Raw genomic sequence first — 15,865 nt, 5'->3', positions numbered from 1 at the left:
ATATATATATATATATATATATATATATATATATATATATATATATATATATAACTAACTGCAGATTAAGTTTTACATGACATAATCCAGTTTCCCTCAACAATCTTTATACAAGCAAATTAAATTCTAGCGTAAATACCAAAACACCAATTACCTTAATTGATAACATAATTATTGAAGAAACAATGTCATCAATATTGGTATCAAAATTTAATTTAATTGAGTAAACCTAAAGCAAATAAAGTCTATCCACAATTACGTTCGCCATAAGCACTAAGTTAATTAATCGAAATACAGTTCTTAATTTATGCATCACTTGTTTTAATTAAATCAGTTAACCGGTTATAAAAGTTGGGATTAATTACTATACACTGTCAGTATAAAAAGTTTTACACGGTCGATTCATTACCATCACCCGTTTGCATTATTCAACGTTTATGATTAACTGACTGTGTAAAATTATTTTACACTGTCAATGTATTTCAATTAATGATAAATCTTTAGTGATGAAGGTTGAAATGGGTGGTATGACAAAGAAAAAAACAAAAGCATATCGAGAGATTCTGAACAATTTTCGTGCGATCTCTCTCAAGAACAACAAAATATATATTTTATTCAGTTTTTACATGCCATGCAAACGTACCTATTATGACAAACAAAGATGTTTATTTAAAACCACTTCATCCCTCATACAACATGTTGTGAATCAGTCACAAAACTCACGATCATTGCATCCTATATAGCAATAACTTTTACAAGTTTATTATTTATCTATAGATACCAAATCAAATTTTATACCAATACACAAAATCTAAAGGAACTATTGAAATTTGAAAAAAAGAAAAAGTTAAAAAATTTTAATAAGTTTTAAAAAATCAATTACTTTACTATCAAATTAAAATTTCATTAATTTTTTAAATATTTTTTTAGAAATTTTTTCGTTGATTTATAAATATCAACTACTTTAATATTTATAAATCAACCACTTTCTTTTTTAAAAAATGTTTAAAAGATAAATCTAAGTTTAATTCGAAGACTAGCCAATCAATTTTTTAAAACTAAATATTCGACATGAGATAGACTAATTCAAGTGGATCATCCTACCATCTACTTACAGACGGGCCGAACACAACGATGAATAACAATATACATATTCTCTTCTGTTCTCTCATGTTTTTCATACTGCTTAAATCTTAACAATTTATGCAATAATTAATATTAATTATTTTTTATAATTGACCAAAATAAATGAATGAGATGGAGCTGGACCATTCAGTCAGCCACTGCAGAAGATCCATGCCTAGATTTTAAGAGGAGCAATTCTAATGAACCAAATCTTCCCCAATAGACCATGTTAATTAGGGAACTTATTAATTTCACATATCATAAGTATGGAACTACTAATGATTTCATTAATATTAGACTATCCTCAATAGACCTTTCCTCAACAATCTTATCAATGCAAATTAAATTCTAGCATAAATACCAAAACACTAATTACCTTAACTGATAACGTAATTATTGAAGAACTCCATTAAGCAAATCTCTGCCAATAAACAACATCATCAATATTGGAATCAAAGCTCAATTTAATTGAGTAAATCTAAAGCAATTGAAATCTATCCGCAATCTTGTTTGCCATAAGCACAAAGTTAATTCATCGAAATACAGTTCTCAACTTATACCTTATCTGATTAGCGAGGAGAAAATCCAGTGTAATGATAAATCTGTGGCGATGAGTGTTGTGATGCGTGGTAGAGCAGTAAAGAAAAAAACGAAAGCATAACAAAAGAAGAAGAAGATCACACACACGAGAGAGAGATCCCGGACAATTTCCGTGCGATCTCTCTCAGAAACAACAAAATATTCTTTTATTCATATTTTTTTGGACCTGCCATGCAAGCGCACCTGTCATGGCAAAGGTCGGTTCACAAAGATATTATTCAGAACCACTTCATCCCCCAAACAACAATCACATAATCTAAATTCACAACATGAATAGATATTTGACGTTAATAGGACGCAACAAGCCAGCAACGCTTCCGTTACAATAATCTTCTCTTCAAAACATGATACTGAAGCAAGCGGCGACGAGATTCGCAATCATCGCAACGATCCAATTGTACCTGCAAAGAGGGTGATTCAACAACAGTGACGAACACGAAGGGACTTCAAAAGTAATACGAATACGCAGATCTCGCCAAGGAACGAAAGATCTGATGAGCCGGATTTCAGATCCATGGAAAACCTAGAAAAATGGATGCAGGTGAAAATGGAATTAGAACAACGATCAACAAAAGTAGTTAAAGAAAAATAATCAACAAAGGTAAGCTTAACCATACCGTTGAAATTTAGACATCGGCGAGTAGATCGGGATCCGATCCATGTGAAAAAGTGTGTAGAAAGCTACAAGGAGATATTGAAGAAGATAAGAATAAAGGAAGGGAGGAATTTGTGAAATTCAACCTCCATTTCTCGCTATATAAAGGGGTCATATTCGTGTTGCTGACGCGGTGATGGTTGTCACTCTTTCCTTTTTTAAGGCAAAATAGGAAAAATAAATACCGGGCTGTATTTGAACTGGAATTTGGGTAGGTACCGGTCAATAGTTATCTAGTTTTTTTTTTAAAACAATATAGATATGAAGTGGGTATACACTTTTAAGGGTTTAAAGATGATGCACTTACCGTCTAAAATAATTTTACACTGTCATTTAATAAGAATATATTATTTTGTCATATCATATCAGTATTTTAAAATTTTCATTCTGATTTGACGGAATGCATGGTCGTCGATTGATACTGTAAAATCATAGTGCATCATCCATTTTCTCTACTTTTAAATATTCTTTTTATTCTCTATGGTTTATAGTTTCTTTAAATTTTATCAACAATACAAGGGTTCAGTTTGATAGATACCAATCATTTCAGTAAAATAATATTATTTAATATCATATCATATCTTATTTTGTTTTAAATTTTGATTTTATAAAAAAAAAATATATTTCAAATTTAAGCAATTCACCTTTTCTTATATTTGAAATCATTTATCTAATAATTTTTTTTTTAAATAATCATATTTTTTAAATTAATTTCTAAAATAATCAATATTTCAAAAAAAATACCGGAATAACAACATTTGCAAATAGATGCGTCAGATCAACTGGCGCATCCATTTAAAAGGAAGAGGAGGCGTCATTAGTGTTGGCGCATGCTTTCAAAGAATTGCATGGAGGCGCCAGCAACCATGGGGCTTATGCATGTGCGTTGGTGTATGCGTCAATTCATCTGGTGCATACACCTTAAGTTTTTAATTTTTTTTAATATTTATTGTTTACTTAATAAATAATTAAATAAAATATTATAAAAAAAAATATATTCATGGTATAATAAAAGTTACATGGGATTGACAAAAATTCAATGATCGGCCCGATCGAAACGTCCCCCTGTTCCACATCTAGGTGCGTTAGTCTATCTTCGAGGTCTCCCACGATTTTCCTGAGGTGTTTGGGGTCTTTGTGTGCTGACCTGATCCAATGATGGTTGGTGTGAAGGTCCAGTGGAAGTTCCAGTAGTATTTGATAGATGTGTCATCATTTGTGTCCAATAGCTAGGGGGCTCTGGCCAACAACGCTTCTGTAATATAGTTCGGTGCCTATGTTGTCGTAGTTAGGTCGATGTGGTTGGATGAATTGTGGACGATATAGTTACCCGAATTGGGACATTTAATCATTTTGGAAACGAAGCATTGGTTCTTGGGGTTTACTATAATTAAATAATGGTTGGGTGTTGTGGTGATGGGATGTTTGAGTGGTCATTGGTAGGGGGTGGGGGGGGGGGGGGGGGGGCTACGATGAAGTGAATCATATGAATCATTTGGACTATAGACTGTTGTGGTGGATGCGTATGGTTATTGGTGGGTAGGGTTTAATTCTTGGTTTTGAGGTTGGGTGGATGGCGTGAATGGATTACGAGGTTGGGTGTTTGGTTGTTGGGTGGGTGGCATGAATGGGTTGCGAAGTTGGGTGTTTGGTTGTTTGGTGTATGTGGTAGGGTGATGGTATGAGGTTGGGTGGTTTGACATTGGTGTTGTACGGGGACTTGTTGTTGGGTGTATGATGACAAAGCTAGTTGGCGTGGATCAATCAAGTACCTTGGCTCAGACACAAATTATTGCGTTGTAACCGACCTAAACCATGTCATATATTGTTGAGTTGGTCTAGCACCATGTATGACTAGTTTGTTTAATATGTGTTGTCGTTGATTCCTCTAATGACGACACATCTCTTTTACGAAGTCTCTCCAGTCAGAATAATCTCATTGGGCATCGACTCTTTTTTTATGCCAATCTCCCAAATACGTCAGAGGTTCTGGAATTTGTTGCTGCATGCCGAACTGCAGTTTTACCCGGTCACTCTGGCGCATCTCCACAGTAGTGAACCAGATAATTTGTCTCTTTGTTGTCCAAACTGCATCATCATCATGGTTAACCTGATGATCAAGACCCAGATATGGCCTCCAGATAAACTGTATAACAATACGACATGATTAGATGATAAATAATTTGATAAGTATTTTTAAATTAAAATAGAGTTGTGTAGGAGTATCACATCGTCTGGTCCAATGTGATCCAATAGATTGGGATAAACTACTATAGCGTGTTTCAGACACCTATTGTAGTTCATCCCTCTAACTGACCACCTAGATCATAAACAATTGAAAAATATTATTTATAGTTAATTGTAATATAAAGTCTAATTAATTATATGGTAAAGTTTTAAACTTACTTTGTTGTAAACGGGAATATGAATGACTTCTCGTTTACCGGGGCGAGTGACGACATTCTTGACCAACCCCATGCTTGTAGAAAAAACGCTCATGAATAAAAAGTACAAGTATTTTTTTTGGTAATTTTACAGATCGCACTATATAGATGGGCCAAAACAGCTGAACCTCAACTATATGTGCTTACCTTATTAATGTTGCGTAACAACGGTAAATACATAATATTTACCGTATTACCAGTACTTTCTGGAAATAAAAAATTACCAAATAAAATCATAATATAACACCGAGCTTTAATTATTTTTTCGTACTCGGTTGATTCTTCGGACAATATTATACTCGCATAATATTGTTTGAGATATTTTAAATTTATACCTTGTCCCTTAGCTTGACCAGATGACTTTCCCCCAACTTGGTCGTCACACAAAGGGGCACCCAATAATTCATTGCAGATAGAGTTATCCTGGTTAACTCTACCATTCACGACCTTACCATCTCTACGTAGACCCAACAACATGTAGACATCCTCAAGTGTGACGGTACACTCACCGAAAGGAAGGTGAAATGTGTGGGTCTCGGGTCTCCATCTCTTCAGTAAAGCAAGAATAAATTTGTAGTCAACCGAGTACGAGACTATGTTGACGGGATTTCCAAAACCACATCCTCTAATATATGGTTCTATCAAAGGATCGTAGGGTACATATTCATGTACGCGGCATCGAAATCGTTTTGGATCCTAATAAAACATAATTAAGAAATAAATAAGAAATAAATAAGAAATAAGTAAAAAGAGAGTAATAACATATAAATGTCAAGATATTGTCGATTGTTCCTCGGTGTTCATCACCCATAGTCAATAGAGATATAATGTTGTAGAGGTTGAGTATGGTAAAGATGGAGTGTTGTAGAGAATGATTGTTAGTGTTGCAGATGATGAGATATTGTGAGTTGATGTCCTATTTATAGATGAGTAAGTGTTGAATAGGTTGAATAGGTACGCAGCATGTGAAGCATTGGATTGGATGCATGCATGTGACAAGAGAGTAGGCGCATAAGGCTATGGCGCATGCTTGCTTTATGACATGCATAGTCACATGTGCCAAGGCTAGTGGCGCATGCATGTCTCTTTTTGCATGCAATGAAGAGGCGCCAAAGGCATGGACGCCTAGGTTGCTTTATGCGCCATTGGAATGGGCATATGCTTTGGATTATTATGACACATATTCCTTGTGAGATTCCTTGTGTGCATGCGCACGCTTTGTGTACAGAGATTCTACCAAGCGCATGCATTGTACTATCTTGTCTCTGCATGTATTCTTTGCATTGCATTGTCTTATCTTTGTAGATGAATCACGTGATCAATGCATACAACATATACCCTATTTAATTGTATGTGAATAATAGATCAATGCATTCACCATTAGTAGAAACACTAAAGTTACATTTAAAAAAATGTCTTCCTCACCATATTACATGATCAGTGCTCATATCAAAGGTGAAACATTTGAGCATCAATTATTCGGTTTTTGTTTTCGTAACACAGAAGTAACTCGGTTTACAATAAATCGACGATCAAATTTTTCAGATTTGAAAAAAAGAATAGAAAAGAAATTATAGTGCAGTCATGTGGGCCAAATTATCTATAAAAATTCGGTGTGGTTTGCAGACAACCAGGTAAAGTTTTATCAGAAGAAGATTCGAGATGATGACGATGTTTATCATATGTTTGTAGGTCACGAACAATCTGGATACAACGATATAAAGTTGTATATATTACCATAACAACAACAAGTGTCTCAGTTCATTGACCAGTCACAAGTGTTTTGTGAAACCGATGACGACGAACAAGCCAAGTGAATGTTGTAGATGAGGAAGAAGAAGAAGCCGAGATTTATTATCCAAATGAGCACTGCCTTTTCAGGTTGTCAGCTTCGTACCGGAAGAGGAGTGATTCTTGGGAGATTGGATCCATGGGTCCAGTTCACACATGCATGCTCACAAACCCAAAGCAAGACCATCAGAAACTTAGCTCTCAGTTAATATGCGATGAAATTTTGTCTGTCATTAGCGACAATCCGTCATTAAAGGTGAGTATAATAATCTCACATATTATAGCACAATACCACTGCACTCCATCATATAGGAAGGCTTGGATAGCTAGGACAAAGGCGGTTAAAAAAGTGTATGGAAATTGGGAGGAGTCTTACAAACAACTTCCAAAATACTTGTTGGCTCTTAAACAGTATGCTCTAGGGACTATTGTCAAGTTGGAAACATTGTCGGCGTATACACCAAACAAGACTTGTGCTATTGGAAATGGAATATTCCACCGTCTTTTCTGGGCGTATCAACCACGCATCAAAGGTTTTTCTTTCTGCAAACTTATTATACAAATTGATGGTACATGGTTGTACGGGAAATATAAAGGAACATTACTGATGGAAGTGGCACAAGATGGCAATAACAACATTTTTCCAATCTCCTTTGCCCTTTTGAAGAGGAGACTGCTGAGGGATGGAGTTTTTTCCTAAGAAATCAAAGACAAAATGTTGCGGAAGAAGGTTGTCAATGCAAGTTACGCGTTATCAGAACCTTCTTTCAAACACTACCACGAAGAAATAAGATTGTCAAATGCAGATGCAATACGGTGGATCAACAATATTCCATTGGAGAAGTGGACTATGGCATACAATAACGGTCAATGTTGGGGCCACATGACAATAAATCTTGTGGAATCAATGAACTCTGTCTTCAAAGGCATCCGAAACCTACCTATAACCGCTTTGGTGCATGCAACATATTTCAGGCCAGGGGCGTTGTTTGAGACCAGACGTTCCAAATGGAGTTCAGTGTTGCAATTTGGGAAGTTCTTCAGTGATGCTTCAATGAAATTCATTAGTCACAAAGCTGCCAAAGTAAACACATACGTGGTCACGGTATTTGACTATACTAATGGTTGGTATAGTGTTGTTGAGTCCATGGATCACAATGAAGGCATGTCGATGGGACAATATATAGTGGAACTAGATAGAGGTTGGTGCGACTGCGGAAAGTTCCAAGCCTTTCATACGCCTTGCTCCCATGTCATTGCGGCATGTTCAAAGGTTCGAAGGGATCCATCCTACTTATTATCTAACGTTTACAAAGTCATAAGCCTATCAAATGTTTACAAAATTAGTTTTTCAGTAGTGGCAAAAAAGGATTACTGGCTAGAATATTAAGGGGACATTGTCTGGCACAACGAAGTTATGCGAAGAAAGAAAAAGGGTCGCCCAAACAGCACCCGTATTCGAACCGAAATGGATACGGCGAACAAAATGGTTAGATTATGTAGTTCATGTCGTCAGTCAGGTTACAATTGTACTAACTGTCCTAGTGTTGGAACGAGCACAACAAGATAAATTTACATGTACCTCTTTTGCAATATATAAAAACAAAATTTATTTCAGATTATAAGTTTGTGAGGAAATACCATCACAAATAATTACAAGACATTCAACACACACACAACACATAAACAACAACATAAACAACTAAAACAATTAAAATACCATTACAATAACTAAGCGATTACAACCATCAAAACAATTTTAAACATATTATGCATCATCCTATGAACATCTCTGTCAGTCTTAATATCCACCCATTCACACACTTCTCCATTTTGGTTGAACGTGGACACAAGTCATTTGATTCCTCTAATCCTTTCACCATCTCTAATTTCTCCATCTAACCAACGGTTCAACGTCCGATTAAGACGTTCAAACAAATATATATTCCAAAGTCGAATCTTTATCGGAGACGCGACGATGAAAAATATTAAATCGGCATTTCTCTTGTGAATGTATTTAGACATGGTTAAAAATAAAATAAAAACTTGAAGGAGATTGAAGTAGAATGAAAGAAAATATGGTTGTAGGGTAAAAGTTGTGTGAAAAAATATGGGTGAAGGGCGAGTTATTTATAGAAGAACTTTCAAAATGCATGCGCCAAAGGGCTAGGCGCCACACATCTTATGCACATGCATGCGCCAGAAGCATGGGCGCAAGCACATGCATTTTCCAACAACGTTTGCGCCTCCAAGCATTGCTTTTAAAGCATGCGCCAATGGTGTTGACGCCTCATCTTACTTTTAAATGGATGCGCCAGTTGATCTGACGCATCTGTTTGGAAAGATGGTTATTCCGGTAATTTTTTTGAAATATTGGTTATTTTAGAAATTAATTTGAAAAATATGGTTATTTTAAAATATAAAAAAAAATCTTTCGGATGATGATTTTTTTAGAGGATCCTTCGTACATAGTGAAAATTCTTTCATATCATATTTATGATGCTAATCTTTCAACATTTTTTCATGTAGATATTTTGATGAAGATGAAGTTGATGAAGATTCTTCGAATGTTCTTGGAGTACTTATTTCTTCATCTTTTAGTAGTTGGATTAACTCTTTAAGTTTCAGGATAATTTCATTATTCTTGGATTTTTTTTAGAATTCATCACAAACCTTTCTACCTTTGAAATCAAGTATTAGGTCAGGTTTCTAACACTAGTTCTTGAATATAAGATATTCGTTAGACATAATTTTTGAAATAACTGTTGGAATCGTTCTTGATAGAACAAGATTCAATCACTTTCTTGTTTGATTCAAGATCCTTGTTCTTCACTCTTCACTCGAGTGAATCAACCACATCTTGGTTGCAAGATGATTCCTTTGCACAACATATTCGTTAGACACAATTTTTGAACACCAATTCTTGAATTGAAGATATTCATTAGACACAATTTTTGAAATAACTGTTTGAATCGCTCTTGATAGAACAAGATTCAATCACTTTTTTGATTGATTCAAGATCCTTGTTCTTCAATCTTCACTCGAGTGAATCGGCCACATCTTGGTTGCAAGATGATTCTTTTGCACAACAATTTGTAAAAGAATAAAATTTGAGAAAGTAATAATTTTGGAAGAGAAAATTAGAAGAATGTATGAAAGTGAAAGGAATAATGTTATTTTTACCAATTTGTCAATAAAATCTTTTTTTGAAACTTTATGTGTGTATTACACTCCTCTACAAACACATAGTGTCTTCCTATTTATAAGGAGATTACTTGCACATCAAACAATCTCAAAATAACTGACTAACTAACTTCAATATACTGTATTTGAATACTACAAACTATATTCGACTCTATCGAATACATACAACTTTGACTTTGTCAAATCCTGCATTTTTGCTTAACACAAAGATTTACATATTTAACACACCTCCTAATTTATTGTGTCTAAGCTATCTACATTCATCATAGTTTTCAATCTCTTGAACAATTCCACCTGCACAACCTTTGTCATGATGTTTGCAATCTGATTCTCTGTTCTACAGTGTTCCAAGTTCAGCTTCACATTTGTTACTTGCTTTCTAAGATAATGAAATCACATATATATGTTATTGCTTCTTCCATGTGCTATCGGGTTCTTAGCCAAATTGGTATCAAACATGTTATCAATCTTCATGATCATTGCTTCATGATTCTTACCTGCAATCTCCTTAATTAGATTCACCATCCATGTTGCTTAACATGCACAAAGAAAGACAAATATGTACTCAGCCTCACATGATGACAGAGCTACTACTGGTTCTTTTCTTGAGCTCCAAGCAATGGGTGTACCATCTAGCCTAAACACATAACCAGTTGTAGATTTTCTATCTTCAACATAACCACACCAACTTGAGTCAGTGTATCCCACAAGTTTGCATTCATTTCCTTAATCTATCGCAGGAAACAAAATTCCATAGTCTAGTGTTCCTTTCAGGTACCTTAGTATCCTCTTTGATGGCTGCAAGATGACATACCTTAGGCTTTTTCATGAACCTACTCACCATACCTACATGGTATGCTAGATCAAGCCTTGTTTGACACATGTATCTTAATGATCCAACGAGTCTTATGTATTATGTTGGATCAACATCATCTTCATTTGAGTCCTTCATCAATTGCATTCGTGGTTCAGCTGGTGTTGAAGTTGCATTGTAATCTTCCATCTTAATTTTTTTTTAAATATCCCACTTGCATATATTCTTGGGTGAAACATCAAGTCTCTACTACTCTTGTAAAATTCCATACGAAGGAAGTATGAGATGTTGCCTAGGTCTTACATTTCAAACTCCTTGTTCGAGTTACATTTGAAGTCTTTAATCTCCTTCTTACAGCTTCCTATTATCAACAAGTAATTTACATAGTGAAAAAGTATGAGCAACTCACTTATATTTCTTCTAACATATACCCATGCTCAATTATGCCTTTAACAGACTCATTCTCCTTTAGAAAACCATTTATCTTCTTATTCCAAGCTCTTGGAGCTTGTTTGAGTCAATACAGGGCTTTATGCAACATGTATACCTTGCTTTCTAGGCCTTGCTTCACAAAACAAATTGGTTGTGCTACATAAACTTTTGCATCTAATGGGCCATTTAAAAATGCACATTTCACATGCATCTGACACATTGACCGATTATTTATGTTTGTTAGGCCAACAACCAAGTTAATTATTTTAATTCTAGCAACTGGTGCAAAGAATTCATCAAAGTAGATTCCTTCTTTCTGAAGAAATCCTTCGGCTACAAGTCTTGCTTTGTGTCTAGTTACTTCTCCTTTTGGATTCAGCTCCACTTTATACACCTACTTCACATCAATTGCCTTCTTACCTTGTGGAAATTTGACTAGTGACCAGGTTTTGTTTATCTCTATGGATTTCAGTCCGTCCTTCACGACTTGCATCCACTTTGAGTTCTTAAATGCCTTAGTTACATTAAATGGCTTAGTATCTGCATAGAGAGCATAGTGTACCATATCTCCTTCATCATTGCCCACATCATCTAATGTGATCAACTATTCCTGCAGCCTTGCAGACATATTTCTTTTCCTTCGAGGTCTTCTTGTGCCTGCTTGAACCATGTCTTCTTCTGGTCGAATTTCCTTGTTAGCTTCACTGGTTGGTTAATCACATAGGACTCTTACTGAATCCTTCTTGACATTTTCATTCCAATCTCACTCCTTCAGCTCATCTATGATCACATCTCTATTGATCATAATTTGTTTGTTCACAGGAACATCTGGCTTGACTTGTCATCAAGTTTCCTTCTCAACTAGTCAGACACATATCTATGTGCTAAAGATCCAAACACCTTCTGGTGACTTAGGATAGTCTTGACACCATACCAATATTCTTTTGTTGTGATTCCTTCTAGCTTCTTGGTTGGACATTTGTTTAAGATAAATGTTGTAGTCGACACAACTTCACCTCATAACTCATTTGGTAGATGATTTCCCTATAACATACTTCTTACCATGTTCAAGATGGTTCTGTTCTTTCTTTCAGCAGTACCATTTTATTGTGGAGTGTATGGTGGCACCATCTCATGCACAATCCCTACTCTTTCACATAATACATCAAAATCTCTTGACACATATTCTTCACCACCATCAGTCCTTAAAGTCTTGATCTTGTGGACATTTTGTCTCTCCACCATATCTTTGAACTTTTTTAATACCTCAATCACATCACTTTTCATCTTGATCAGGTAAGTCCATAGTTTTCTTCTATAGTCATCTATGAATGTAACAAAGTACTTGTTACCTCCAATTAAATATACCTGGAGAGGACCGCAGACATATGAGTATATGACCTCAAGTGTGGCTTTATAACTACTTCTTGCATATTTGTTGAAGCTGTTATTATGTTGATTTGCCTGAACACATTTTTGACACACTTCATTTGGAATATGGATTTCTGGTAGACCTGAAACCATATTCCTTCTCTTCATATTATTGATATCTTTGAAGTTGAGATATCCAAGTCTGTAATGCCATAGCCATTCATCCCTGCTAGTTGCAGCTGCCAGACACTTGATTTCAATCATATCAAGTTCATTCTTGATGTTTCTATTCTGAGACATAGGTGCCTTCAAAATTAAATTGCCAATTTAGCAGAGTAATCTCATCATCTTATCTTCTATCACACTTTTTAATTCTTTTCAATCACTTTGCCTATACTGAGCAAGTTTCTTTTCATGACCGGTATGTACAACACATTGGAAATCACTTATTGTTTGCCATCTTTCCTCATGACCAGGACATCACCAATACATTTAGCATCTATGGTATTGTTATTTGCAAATTTCACTTGTTCTTTAAGGGACTGGTGTTGGAAAACCAATCTCTTCTTCCAGTCATATGTGATGAGCATCCTGAGCCCAAGTACCATTGATCTTTGAATATTTCTTCTTCTTTTGTTGTGACCATGAGCAACACTTCTTCTTCTTCTTCTTCTTCTTCTTCTTGTCTTGCAAGCCTTTCATCACTTTCTTGATATTTATTTTGCTTTCGGGATAATCACTAGCACAGTGACCATGCTTATAACAACTGTAGCACGAAATATGACTCTTATCAAGTTTCCTTCTACCACGTCTTCCTCTACCTGCACCACCGCCTATGTGAGTGATTTGAATTAAAGTTCATCTCTAATTTTCCTTCTTGCTAGTTACTTCTATCATTTGAATTATTTTAGCATCATCTACCTTTGTTTCCATTCCATATTCCTTTGACTTTCTTTTTTTTAGTGATTGTTCCAATAGAGCTATATCACCTTTCGTCTTTATTGTAGAACTTCCAGCCATTCTTTATTCATGAGATTTAAGCGTCCTTTGAAGCTATTCTTTTGTCATGCTTGATACTTCCATCGATTCTTCTATGGCTGCTACCACATGATCAAATTTTTGAAGTAATGACCTCAGAATCTTTGCGATAATCGACCTCGATGTTAACGCTTCTCTACACATATTTATTTGATTCCCCATTCTTATTACCCTAGTGAAGAAATTAGCCACACTTTCACTTTCTTCCATCTGAAGCACTTCATACATTCTTTTGTGAGTTTGTAACTTCACCTCCTTCACCTTCTCAGCACCTCCAAAATACTTTTCCAATATGTCTCATGCTTCCTTCTATGAATATGCATTACTAACTTTCTCAAAGTTGTCTGGATCAACGCATTGATGGATTATAAAGAGGGCTTTATAATGTTTCTTCTTCAAATCTTTATGTGCAACCTTTTGTTAACCCGTGTGTCGCGCCGCAAAAAATACCAGAGCACATTGCACGCTCGAAGATACAACAAAGTCGTCACCGAACTTTATTTATTCCCTAAGGAAAGGGAAAATATTGATAAAACCTATGGGAAGAGAAACGGGTAAGGAAGTCGGTTATGCAAAGGGAAGGTATTATCACCCCTCACATCTGTTGTACTCAACGGGAACCATTTTGATTGTTCTTTGCTCAAATGGGTGTTGTTATCTAAAGGTTACTTACAAATGATAAAAAGGGGGAATAAGTTTTAATAATTAGTTTGATCGCCAAGGATTTAAACCCTTGTGCCTACATATCCTTATAGTGTAATAAGGAAACCAGAGCTCTGTAGTTCGTGGAACCAAGGATGGAAAAGGAATAAAAGGGATTGAAGTAGTGTTTAAACCAAAGAATGGAAAAAAAGTGTCTTAGATTAAAAGGGAAAGGAGTGATAGGAATTGGGTTTAAACCAAGCGGAAAGGAAAGTGATAGAAAATTGGTTGATGTGGTATTTAAACTGGATAATGGTGTTTAAATCAAAGAAGGAAATTGAAGTGGTGTTTAAACCAAGAGGTAATAAGATAGTAATGTTTAAACCAAAAAAGAATAAGAGTAATAGAGATACTGTTTTAACTAAAGGAGTATAAGAATGGTGTTTAAATCAAAGAAGGAATAAGGGTAATAGAGGTGGTGTTTAAACCGAAAGATAAATGAAAATGGTGTTTAAACCAAAGGATAATAAGAATGGTGTTTAAACCAAAAGAGTAATGTAGGTGGTATTTTAACCAAAGGAGCGGTGTTTAAACCGGAGAAGTGGTGTTTAAACCAAAGAAGTGGTGTTTAAACCGAAAAAGCGGTGTTTAAACCAAAGAAGAAAAGGAAAATGGTATTTAAACCAAAGAGTCGGTGTTTAAACCAGAAAAGTGATGTTTAAACCAAAGAAGAAAAGGAAAGTGGTGTTTAAACCAAAGAGTCCATGTTTAAACCAGAAAAGTGGTGTTTAAACCAAAGAGTCCATGTTTAAACCAGAAAAGTGGTGTTTAAACCAAAGAAGAAAAGAAAAGTGATGTTTAAACCAAATAGTCGGTGTTTAAATCGGAAAATGGTGTTTAAACCAAAAAAGAAAAGGAAAGTGGTGTTTAAACCAAAGAATCGGTGTTTAAACCGAAAAAATGATGGTTAAACCAAAGAAGAAAATGAAATGGTGTTTAAACCAAAGTGTATCGGTAAATTCATGATCATCAAGCTATGGATAAGCTAGACATCAAATAACAAGAGTCGCCACCGCGCTTTTATTGTTTTCAAGGGAAAAGGGAAAAGTACGAACAAAAACCAAAAGTAAGAAGTTTTCAAATCAAAACTAATAAAATGTCAGAGACTACAGGTAAGGGGGTTGGTTACACAGAGGGAAAGTGTTAGCACCCAAAGCATCCTAGGTACTCCTAGGGAGCCCTTTTTGTGTGCATATGTATTTGGTACAAAAATGATGTTTACAAATAAATAGAATGGGGGGATGAGAAAAGAATTCATTAATTATATTTTCATGTTTGACAAGACCTTCGGACTTGTGCCTACGTACCAACATAAAAATGAGGGATCTAAACCTCGTAGTTTGTGATACAAATTTCAAAGTGGATGCATTGCTTTTATCAAAAAATTAAGTTTGAAAGGCACAAAGGCCTGGAAATGGTTTGAATGAGTTAGTTCTTTTTGCCTTTTGAAAGTTAAGTCAAGTATAGTTAAGTTTATTTACGAGTTTGATTTAAGAAAGGAAGTTTGAAAATGCAATGGCATAAGGCCAAAGTTTCTATCTTTTTGCAAAGTGGTCAAAGTTTAGAACAAAATAAGTTCAAACAAAGAAATTTTTAAAAGGAGGGAGAGATTTTGAAATTAAAGAAATGGGGAGAAGATGAAGAGACTAATCCTATGCACAAAATTAAAAGTTAAGAGTTGAAAAGATC

General features: G+C 35.1%; 1 long non-coding RNA gene across 2 annotated transcripts; it reads right to left on the bottom strand.

Annotated features, from left to right (window-relative positions):
- Positions 1-588: 588 nt before the first annotated feature.
- On the bottom strand, positions 589-2,653 carry LOC127074558 (uncharacterized). Of its 2 annotated transcripts, XR_007786047.1 has the most exons (3): positions 2,343-2,584; positions 1,686-2,248; positions 589-1,546 (listed from the first exon to the last, which is right to left on the bottom strand). It is a non-coding gene; the product is annotated as an uncharacterized LOC127074558 (long non-coding RNA). The 2 variants fall into 2 exon arrangements; XR_007786046.1 differs by having other exon boundaries at positions 1,391-2,248; positions 2,343-2,653.
- Positions 2,654-15,865: the final 13,212 nt, after the last annotated feature.

The sequence above is a fragment of the Lathyrus oleraceus genome, chromosome 4 (assembly GCF_024323335.1).
Source record: "Lathyrus oleraceus cultivar Zhongwan6 chromosome 4, CAAS_Psat_ZW6_1.0, whole genome shotgun sequence".
NCBI lineage: Eukaryota > Viridiplantae > Streptophyta > Magnoliopsida > Fabales > Fabaceae > Lathyrus > Lathyrus oleraceus.
The sequence above is the reverse complement of the archived record's forward strand: the minus strand, read 5'-3'. Positions and strand labels throughout refer to the sequence as shown.